This window comes from Puntigrus tetrazona, chromosome 16 (assembly GCF_018831695.1).
Source record: "Puntigrus tetrazona isolate hp1 chromosome 16, ASM1883169v1, whole genome shotgun sequence".
Classification (NCBI taxonomy): domain Eukaryota; kingdom Metazoa; phylum Chordata; class Actinopteri; order Cypriniformes; family Cyprinidae; genus Puntigrus; species Puntigrus tetrazona.
This window is the reverse complement of record NC_056714.1, coordinates 15,777,313-15,788,471: the sequence shown is the minus strand read 5'-3', so window position 1 is coordinate 15,788,471 and position 11,159 is coordinate 15,777,313. Positions and strand designations below refer to the sequence as shown.

The 11,159-nt window shown below is 38.2% G+C and overlaps 1 long non-coding RNA gene across 2 annotated transcripts in view; it reads right to left on the bottom strand.

Annotated features, from left to right (window-relative positions):
• Positions 1–245: 245 nt before the first annotated feature.
• Positions 246–11,159, bottom strand: part of LOC122360188 — a 30,688-nt gene continuing 19,774 nt past the window's right edge. The window contains exons 4-6 of one of the 2 annotated variants that reach the window (XR_006252775.1): positions 3,490–3,619; positions 2,029–2,111; positions 246–1,226 (exon numbers count right to left, since the gene is read on the bottom strand). This is a non-coding gene — a long non-coding RNA (uncharacterized LOC122360188). The remainder of the gene's footprint in view (positions 1,227–2,028; positions 2,112–3,489; positions 3,620–11,159) is intronic. The other variant, XR_006252774.1, reaches the window with a different exon arrangement.

The following is an 11,159-nucleotide window of genomic DNA, read 5'->3' as shown; positions in this document are numbered from 1 at the left end:
GACGAAATGATTATAATATTTCTTAGAAAAACGTACATTTTTATTCGACAGGAGCGAAAGGGGGATTTTGGCAACAGATCTTAGTGAGATTATGTAGCGATTTCTGTTGTAATTAACATATATCCAAAAGTGAAAAACAAAGAGCTACATTTAGAGCTACATCTCTACATTTCTATAGGTCATTAAAAGTAAAAAAAAAAAAAAAAAAAAAAAAAAAAAAAAGAAGAAAGTGTATGGATTATAGGCTCACATGTGATTCTTAAAGAGATAGTAATCAAAAAAAATAAAAAAATTAAAAAGTGTAATCCCACACCCTCATGTTTTCCCAAACCAGCATGTTTTTCCTTTTTTACGTGGAACGTTAAAGAATATATTTGGAAAAATGTATTCACGTTAAATTTAGACGAAAACAAGGCTGTGAAGGAAAAACATACAATTGTGTAGATCACATCATTTTCACCAACTCAAAGCTTAAGGTTTTTTTTTGTCTACTGGATGTTTTTTTTTTGTTGTTGTTGTTGTTGTTGTTGTTAATATGTTTCAGCAGCCGCACAATCAGTATGTTTTTTATAAAAACCATTGAAAGCATGCTGTAGTACTTCTATCTGCCACAGCCTCATTTTCATTCCTGTCAAAATTAAAATACGGCAGTAACCAGACATAGGTTTATTGGTAAACAATGATCAGCTCCTATTGATTCCACTATAAGAACAATAAATACAACAGAAACCAATTACAGTGAAAAACAAAATGTCTGGATTCCAACATCCTTCATGATATCTTCTTTTATGTGCCACAGAAAAAAATAAAGTCAGACAGAATTGGAAGGACTGAATTTTCCTATCCTTTTAATATAGGTGATGCTAGTTCATCTTGATCTTGCAGTGCCTCCAGACAAAAGCAATATACATCTGTGATGTTCATGAGCTTGTGGAGTGTTCCCCCATTAAGAAATATTGCTAATTTACTTCATTGTCTTTTCAACCCTCTTCCTGCTCCCATTATGCACCATTTTGCTGCAAAGTAAAGAGATGGGGAGTGTGTGTGTGTGTGTGTGTGTGTGTGTGAAGGAGAGGGAGCCAGAGAAGGGAAAAGGGAGGGAGAGGGTGATGCCTGTGTGCCTGTTGATGATGGTGGTGGGGTGCCGTGATATTGCAAATGATCCAAATTGACCGGAACAAAGGGAAAAGAAAAGGCTTTCTGTGCATGTGATCGATCACGGATCTCTAAGCAGCAGACAAAAGAAGGGAAAAAGACAAACCGTAAATTACTGTACAATAATGAAACAATGAGTGAGACATTAGGAAAAGCATAATTGCCATTTAAAAGATTAATAGAAAGGGTAAAACATAAACATATTTTTAAAATCTGATATAGTAGGATCCCCAACATAGTGTGTGTGTGTCTGAGAAACAGAGAGACTACCAATCAAGCTCATTGCATCCCGTATCCCACACCCCCCCCCATTCCATCACCCCAAAACCCCCTCTCCTGCCTCCACCCCCCTCCCATGTCTTTTCCAAAGTGTCGCCATGGTAACGAGACAGGGTGTCTAATACATGAAGTTAATATATTTCCAGTGGCAGGAGCGACTTGGGTACTAATGCATTCATCTGTCTCTGCAAAGACAAGCCAATCAATAGTGAGCAGGAGCTCCACCGCAGGCCTGCCAGAGAAAAGACGGTGTAGTCAGTCAGCTGGCCTGTCAGCAATGATCAGAAGACAGGTAGCATTGCTTTACACTGTCCTGGGATGCTAATTCTACAGCTGGCCCTCCAACAGGAGGCCAGAAAGTCAGCAAGGGTGCACTGAAAAATGAACATATCATGGAGTGCCTGTGTCTCTTTATTTTCCCAGGTTCATTTTTCATTTGTGATTCTGAATGTGCGTCACATGCAGGAGAGTGACTTTTTTTTCTAGATTTTTAAGTGTGATAGAAATCTTTGTATGCACTGATGTTTTGTGGGGTGTTTTACTTTTCTTGCATTTAAATAAAAACAGGACCACCGATAAGTGAACAAATTATACCTGAAAAAAGGAGCTCTGACTGCATTGCACTGCTCAGATTAAGGAACATTTTCAGGCCCACTTCATTGAAGCTGTCACTGAGACTAGAAAACACACAATAATTGCACCAAACAACTAGTAAGTTCCCAGAAATGCTTTGTGAGATGCATTTTTTTATTTATTTTTAAATAGCTCTATTGATAGGTATGAGCAAATGATGCACATATGAAAGTAAGAAAACTCAGCAATATGTTTCAAAAGAGAGACACTATGAGAGCATTAGCTATATATATTAAAGAAAAACAACTGGAGTGAAATTAAGTTTAACTTGTACAAAAATAACAAAAACTGAAATAAAATGATAATAAAAAAAATACCGACATTACAAAACCTAAAAAAAAATGATAAAAAACAAATACAAAAACTTTGAAAGTAAAAAGTAAAACGTAAAGTCTAAATATTAATTATAGTATGTAAATGATACTAAAAAGTCGCCGGCACTGATAAAGGAGAGAAGAGATACATAATGACATATATGGATCAACACATCTGTATTTTCGTAAATTATGTCCTTCTCGTTTTCAGTCTTGTTGTCAGTGAAGATAATATTATGGGGTCACCACCCTTGGCTGTCTTCTTATTGGACCATTTCTTTGTGTAGAACACAAAGCCAGCCAATAGGGTGTGTCCCCAGTAGACACTAGCACAACTGGAAGGCCAGGGTACAATCTAATCATTTACAGTACAAGAATACTGAATCTAATATTAAATTAATCTTTTTCAGCATATTTTAGTCAGCTACAGTAAATATAGCTAGGACTAGTTTAAATACATAATAAAAATGCAAATATTTGTCGTCGGTTTGATTTTTTGGGATGATGGCGCATGCAGCCCTGTTCCTGAGGACCTCACCTGTGACCTAGTTTGACCTCACAGGTTAAGGGTCTCAGGGACAAAGAGACATACTGTGAAAAAAAAAAAACAGGACCATGTTTCTGGAATTAAAAATGCACAATTACGTCATTCTTTCTTTCTGATGTCTTCGAAACCTCATTTAAAGCACCTGGAAAAAGGGGCTCCGACTGCATTGCGCTGTTCAGATTTTCACCCTCACTTCCTTCAGGCAGTGAAGGTGCACAGAGAGCAGTAAACACATAATGTTTGCACCAAACTGTGTTGTGTCAGTCATAATAAAACCATGGGGTGTTGTTGATGGGTACTTTTACTGCAATATGTTTCACCGCAGAGGCTGTAAGCCGTGGCATCATCCTCTGCATGATTCTACCAGGAGCTTCAGTAAAACCTCATCAGCTTGAGGAGCTTTTCGTTTGGAAAATCAAAGACACATTCGCAGACTCCTGAGACAAAGATACAGGATTTCTCCGCAATATTACATAACGACAAAACTATAATGAAATAAAACTAACTTGCAGTAAGTAATTCTTAATACATTACTATGTAAAAAACCATAAATCAACCAACCAAAAAAGCATGTTAAGACTTGGATGACTCCTTCAGCTGTCATCAGGTAACATGAGGACAGGGAATGCCTACAGCACAGTGCATTGAAGTAATCCAGTTTTCCCCAAAAATCCGGGTGCTAGGTCGAAACCTGTAAAGATAAAACAAAACAAATATGAATATATACAATGCAAATATTTTAAGTAGCTAAACAACTGATTAACACTTATTAGATGGATTTATAATACACAAACTGCAAATGGGTACCTGAAGAAGGTAAAATGGTGCAATAGTGCCCCTTCTTGGTAGACAGCTGGTACAGCTGACACAGTGACTGAGTGAGTAGACACCAAACTGTTCAAATTTTGACCATGACTATCACCAAAAAATCTACCGTGGCTCTCATAAAAAAATTAGTTGACAAGCTGATTAAGATCTTCGCGCCTTGCCGGTTGCAGACGTGCAATACTTCAAACTGCTTACAGATTTGAAAATACTACGGCGATGAAATATTTCTCAAACATCACACCGTCATGAATTATGAAAATGACTGCAGCAGTAGTTAGACCCACAGTTCTATTGTCTTTTAAAACATTAAATAAACCGAACAGGCGCGCTTCACAGCATCTCTCCATCTCAGCATTAGAGAATTATTGTCACATACATGCGTGTGCACAGGTGTGTCAATCACAAGCACCACAATAATCTGTACGGCAAATACAAGCCTCTGCCGTGCCAAAAATCGCATAATGATGTAGCAGGGGCGAATGGCAAAGATCCAAAAGGAGATGTACTACCTTATCCTGGCATCTGGAACATTGACAATGTCAAGCTTTGTGGCGACAAAAAGTGCATGTCGACGTGGAAAACTACGAATACGAGGCGAAAAAACAGTTCACGCGCAGCATGGAGGATGCGGAAACGTTCCGGACTCAGAAAAGTTAAACCTGACGACACAAAGACAAAGTGAAAGAAAACGGAAAACGAGAAAATGTCCATCCTTTCCGCTCCCCGATCTAAGTGTCTGGTCATCTCTTCCTCTTTCTCTGGAAAGAGAAAAACAGTCAGACAGTCAGTCAGACACAGACAATGAGCCCACAGGCAGGTAGAGCATAGACAATCACGCCGATCCCATAGGTAGCACACAACCTACCTCCCCTACAGCAATCCTATAGTCTACAGCACCACGAGCCCCTCAGACTGTGTCCTCTCTGTCAGACAGACACACACACACACACACACACATTCTGCCTTTGAGTCTTCCATCACTCTGTCTCTCCTCAGCATCTCAAGCACTCGCATCCCTTGTCCCCAATCTCAAACTCTCTCGCTTTTTTCTCTCAATCCCTCCCTAGCCTACAACATCCCTATTCTCTCTGTCTCCCTCTCTTTCCCTCGCTCACGTTTTTTCAGGCATCGTGTCTCCGTTACTACCCCTGCCCCCCCTTCTTTCGCAGTCTGTGCGCTCGTGTATGCGTGCGTCTGAGAGAGGAAATGTGTGTGAGAGACAGAGGGAGCAGGGAGGGGGCAAAGGGGAGAGGAGAAGAGAGCCGAGAGTAGGAAGGAATGGGAAACGAAGGGGGAGGGTCAGAATCTCAAACAGGGTGAGAAGCCACTGAGCATCAGGCTAGCAAAATGATAAAGCGCTGGAAAATATTACTCCCCGCGTTTGCCGCAATCTTCTGTTAATCAATCCACGGGTACGCCTCATCAGATTACGCTCCATCTTCCCGACATACCACGGCTTCACCAGTGCAGCAAATCGCCTATAGCTACTCGTGCACTAACGTGCTCGCACACTTATATTTTTCAGCACCAGAAGCATCACGCTTGGTGCATTTGAATTCGATAAAGATAATTATGTTCTCATTTACTCACTCGAATGTCGTTCCAGACGTGTATGACTTTCTTTTTTCTCGATCTAATGAAAGTTACCGGGGTCCGGTGTTGTTTTGGACCCCGTTGACTTTCAATGTGGAAACTGTGATCATTTTGTCTTAGGATTCTCTGACGCTCGGAAAGTTTGAAAGAACAGCCGTTTTTTTTTTGTCTGTTTAATCAAAGTCAGTGTTTTGGACCCCGTTCACTTTCAGCACAGACAAAGCATGCGTCAAATATCCTTTGCGTGTGTGTGTTTTGTAGAAGAAAGTCAAAGAGGTTTGGTAAGACATGACAGATTTTTTTGGGTGGACTGTTCCTTCAAAAACACAAAAAGAACCAAGTCAAAGATATTGTGTGCAAAACGATATATGCAATATGTATGTTTAGTACCCTAAATATACTATATTAAGGTCATGTGTGACACTGGTGTATATGTACTTAAAAGAGTGTATAAACTTTTTACAATGGATAAATCAACAGTTTGCTGGAAAAAAAATTGAAACAATTTCAGCTACGCAAACAGCTCGTTTCTGCTACTAAATGGTGCATTGTCCTCGCATGGCCTCCTTAGCCAGCCACACTCCAGTCCCACAGCCTCAGTGGAGGTGTAGTCGTTTAAATATGATTTATGACATGCTGGTACAGTGAGTGGGGGAGGCTAGTCGTTTCGCTTTGAGAGTCGACAGTAACAAAGACAAAGATAGGCGCAAGTAGCAACGAGGAAAAGCTAAGAGGGAATAGCCCCTTCTTGTGCCATCGCAACCAGCGGGTATGAAAGTCCCTTGTTCTGGAGCCAAAATGTCTGCTGCAGACAGCATTATTAGTACAGTCTGGGATAAAGATGTTCAGACATTGATGCGCAGGAACATGAAAGAGCCTACTTAAACAAGGTTGCACAAGTATGGATCAGCTATACATTAGCTTTACAGCAGCTTATTCAAAGGGAATGCTTAATAACCTCCATTTCCACAACTCTAAAAGAAGGCAACAGCTGTTATTAGTGCTGCTGACTGCAGGCAGTCTGGAAGTTATTTGCAAAAGCTTGCGCTTTATCTGCTTCTCACTCTTGTTCATTTCTATGCATCTATCCTCTCTTAAATAACTCTCTTTATTTTCTCTATATATCTACCCTCTGTCTTTTTCCACTGTTTAATATTCTAATGTCTGTCCTTTATTGCTATTTTGTTTTTTCTACCTCTGTCCAGTGTGCTGCATGCATGCAGTAAGGGAGCACTATGAGACAAAGCACTGAGTTTCTCACTGAAGGAATGACGTCACCTTGTTCGGTACAGGTCTCCCCATTCCAGGACCCGGATGGCCCGGAAGTCTCTATCAGAACTGCTCCTCACGTGGCCAGGCATCCAATTCCTCCAGTCACCAGACAAATGTCAGGAAAATTTCCACACTGGTTTAATGAGGAGGATGACTGTGCAACAGTATAAGAAATAATGACCCATATATATATATATATATATATATATATATATATATATATATATATATATATATATATATATATATATATATATATATATACCTATATATATATATACACACAGTTTAGGAGTCAAGTTTTTTTTTCTCACTTAATAAAATACAGTAAATAAGATGCAGTTAAAACAGTAATACTGTGAAACAATAAAATAACAAATCAGTATTTATAAGTGAAATATTTTATGTTTCCAAAAGATAAAGGTAAAGCTGAATTTTCAGTGTCTCAGTGTCGAATGATTCTTCAGAAATCATACTCATGATCTGATTTGGAGTTGAACAAGAATCATTATTATCAATGTTGTGCTGCTTAATATTTTAGTGGAAACTGAGATACGTTTTTCAGAATTCATTTAATAGAACAGAAAGAACAGAATAGAGCAGAAAATAAAAACAGAAAGAACATTTTATCAATTCAATGTGTCCTTGCTGATTAGAAGTATTAATTCATTTAAAACAACGTTTGACTCCAAACTTTGAAATATAGTGTATAAATGAAAAGTACTGAATACATATAAAAAACAGAATACTTCTATTGGAACTTGCCATTAAACACACTGAAAAAATGTTTCATTGAATTTACAATTTTTTTAAGGCAAGCTGTTGCAATCAATTTATTTTAGCAACATTTAAATAAAGCAGTTCAGTTGATTAACTTTCAACTAAATTTGTTATTTTATTTAACATGTAGCTAAAATAAATGGTTTGCAATTCATTGCAGCCTATTTAGTAAAGTTTAAATTGTAAAAAAATATTTAAAAGAATTATATATAAAAAAAAGAAACAGACAAAAAATTAAATGTACAATTCAAATACTTCAGAAAACATTGCAATACTGGCTTAAAAATAAATTCTATTTGTTGTTGTTATTATTATTATTATTTACTAACACACAAAAATAGTTCCATTTTAATTTGAACTCAACCCTAGTTACTGAGATGCACCGATTAAGACAATATCCTTGTGTGACAACATGCATTCACCCAACCCCAGGACACAGGACACACAAGTTTGTAAGCACATACACACCACATTAAAGATTCACATTTTATTACACATCACGCCAATTATTTGTGTGAGTGCAGCTGATCTGAGCAGCAGTAATAAAGATAGAGTCAAAGTGGGTGAAGGGTATGAAAATTAAAGCGGATAGATGAGGCCAGAACCGGTCCAGTCTGGTTGCAGGCACACATCAATGGAGAACACACACCGAAACATATCATTTAACTCATACCGTTATGGTGTGTAAAATCCTCAACATACAACCGAAACTATCGACATCTGACCACAGAACAACCTCTCATCACACCTTCGATAGGATATATGCTGATACATGCCCTTTTTCCAACCCTATGGAGGTGAAACAGGAAGAGAGAGGGCGAAAGGGAATGAAAAGAGAGAAAGAGACAGAGGGGGAGTAAAAGAGAGCTACAACGCAATGCGGATGCTGGCTGTCTGAGCCACCAGCCAGACACACAGGGGGAGATGGGGAGGAGGAGGAGGAGGATGAGGGGTGACTTGGATAGTGATGCAGAAATAGGAGGCACAAACAAATAAACACACAAACACACGCTAGTGTGCAGACACGAACAACCAGCAAAAGCCTTCTGCTTTGTTTCCGCTGTCTCTGAGCGGGAAAAAAGGTGAATGCTGGTCATTTCAGATTAATTAATACGAAATTAATACAATTAAAAAAATAAAAACTACAGAAATATTCATTTGATATCTAATCTGTAATTTAATGAACATTAGCTGAAAAAAAGTGTTTAAAAAATTAAAGGAAAGATCTGACAGCCTTTGGTATCAAACAAATTTCATCTAATTGGATGCCAGTGGCAATAAATCAGAACTAAAGTGTTCTTAGCATTTCTATGAAGCTGATATATAAACTGCATACCATTGCTCTGAATTTTTATTTATTAATTTTTTTTTTTTTTTAAGAATGCTTTGCTTTTCAATTTAAATATGGTACAGACTACGAAAAGCTACTGCTTTTGTGCTGTTTACATTCCTCAGTCACCACCAAACAAAAAGTGACTTTGACTTCACGACACGTATGCTGCTTTAAAGCATCTCCTGTTGATGTTTCCAGTGTATGAAAAAAAAAACCCACTTCTGTCTTTGGCAGTGCACGCAGTGATACTGTACAGTCAGTTTTGCAAAATTATATGTTGTATGAAATACAGCGGAGACCAAGAGTCAAAGACTAGAGAAGTGCTTCTGTTTTGCAAATTTCTCTCATTACAAATGATATATTCAGCATGAAGTGATTTTTAAAATAAGGCTACATGAACTCCGCAGGTTTGAATAAAACCAGGTGATGATGTTATCCGAAGAGCATCTTGTGCTGCAATGGAAGATGAACATCTGACCTTTTGTACAAAAGCTCACCTCACAGATTTCCATATCTGAAATAGCGCAGATTCTTCAATATTTATGATTCATATTACAACATGTTTTTAACAGCTTTGCTTATTCACAAATTTGAAAGCTCGAATCCCACTTTCAATTCCGGGACCCCGCTGTATCTAATTTAATACCTCAGATTATCTTTAAAAAAAGAAGGTAATTATAATCTCTTACATATCCACTACATAACCACTGTAATTGAATCATTGCTCCTGGCTTTCCATATGAGCTCATCCCATGCTGCTTGAGGCGTCATAGTGGGTTCTGATAGCCGTAAGCGTGCAGCCGCAGGGAAAGCTAGAAGGTTGTACAGTTATCTCCGGGCTGTTTATTATGCGAAACCATACAACCAACTACCTCACACCGCAACGCACATGCAGGGCCACATACTTCTCCGTGAAAAGCCCATTAGAGAGATTGCTGAGGACCTTATTACTCCGTTGCCAGATAAACAGAAGCGTTATTTTTCATCCCCCTACTTTTTTTCCACCGCCATCTCTTGAATTTTGATGTCCCAAACGCATTTATATTCATGACAAAAGTTTAAAAGTTGTCCTAATATATGTTCGGTATTCAAAACTACTCTAACGGCCTCATTTATAATATAGTCCTTGGGTACACAACACACACAAATTCACAAAAAATCACCACGAACAAACTCTCTAGCATATTTAGCAAACAATACGAGCACAAAACCCTAGTTGAAAGCACTTTACACTCATTGTTGTGGCATTGTTGCCCTCTGCTGGTGATATTGTGCACTGAACGGACTCAGCCCTGCCTCCTGCATTGTCTCTGCTCATTAGAGGCTTCACATACATAATACACACATGAAACAGACACACACACGCATCCACATGTACGCACATAGACTGACCTCTTTGGTGAAACCACCCACTCTCTCTGCAACTACTAAAATATTCATGCTGCCCTGATAATATGTTTTCTTTTATCGTCGTCATCCCCTCAAACAATAATTTCCCTCAGACACATGCAGTGTTTTTAGAAAAAAATCGTATTGATCTCTGCTTAATGACAATAAATGCTCGAAAATAATCGAATTAGCCTGTGTATGTGTGAATCACTGATGTGAGCTTGTATTCCGTCAGTCTAGACCGATTCTGCAGGCCTGGCAATATAGAGTCTGTCTGCTAACAGAGAAGCTGGTGCTTATTCAGCAGGAAAGCAGTGGTGTAGCACTCCTCTGAGACCTCTCATTTTCACACACAGACACCAAAGGCCTACGAGAGCCATAGGTTCAAGCCGTATCGGTTTGCATGCCGGCTACACACGTTCCACAGATGGCATACATGCAAAGGAATGCAAATGTGTTTATCTGCACTAGCATAAGCCGCTCTGTCTACAGCCTGGCCTTTTTGTTTGCGTTTGTTCTCTACATTTGTTTTTTATTGCAGTGTGAATTCATCCAAGAGGTTTTGGCTTAATGAGTGTATAGGTTCAGCTAATGAGTTTACGACCTTCTGTGTAGTTACAGATATGAACGCTAGCTGAAGAACTGGGATTAGTGCTGTTTTTTTTGTGCCAAGAAGCAAATATTATGTTAGGAAATAATTGTGCATGTTTGTGTCTATCTCTTACAAGTGGTATTTAGTGTTATATTATATGTACTGACATACTGAATGAAATACATCATAGTTTTTGTGAATATTTTGAATTTGATTTTATTTTCTTGCTATAATATTAGTCGTTAAAAAAATGTTTTTTTTGTTAATTTTGTTATTTTAGATAAACTAAACAAAATCGAGAAATTGCACTCATTTTTTTTTTTTTTAAGATTAAGCAAATCGTCACAAAAATAATTTTGTTAGGTTCCACATTTTAAAACAACATGTATTTTCTGGTTGAAAATGTAAGTAGAACATATTCCCAGCTAATGTGGTTCATCTGCA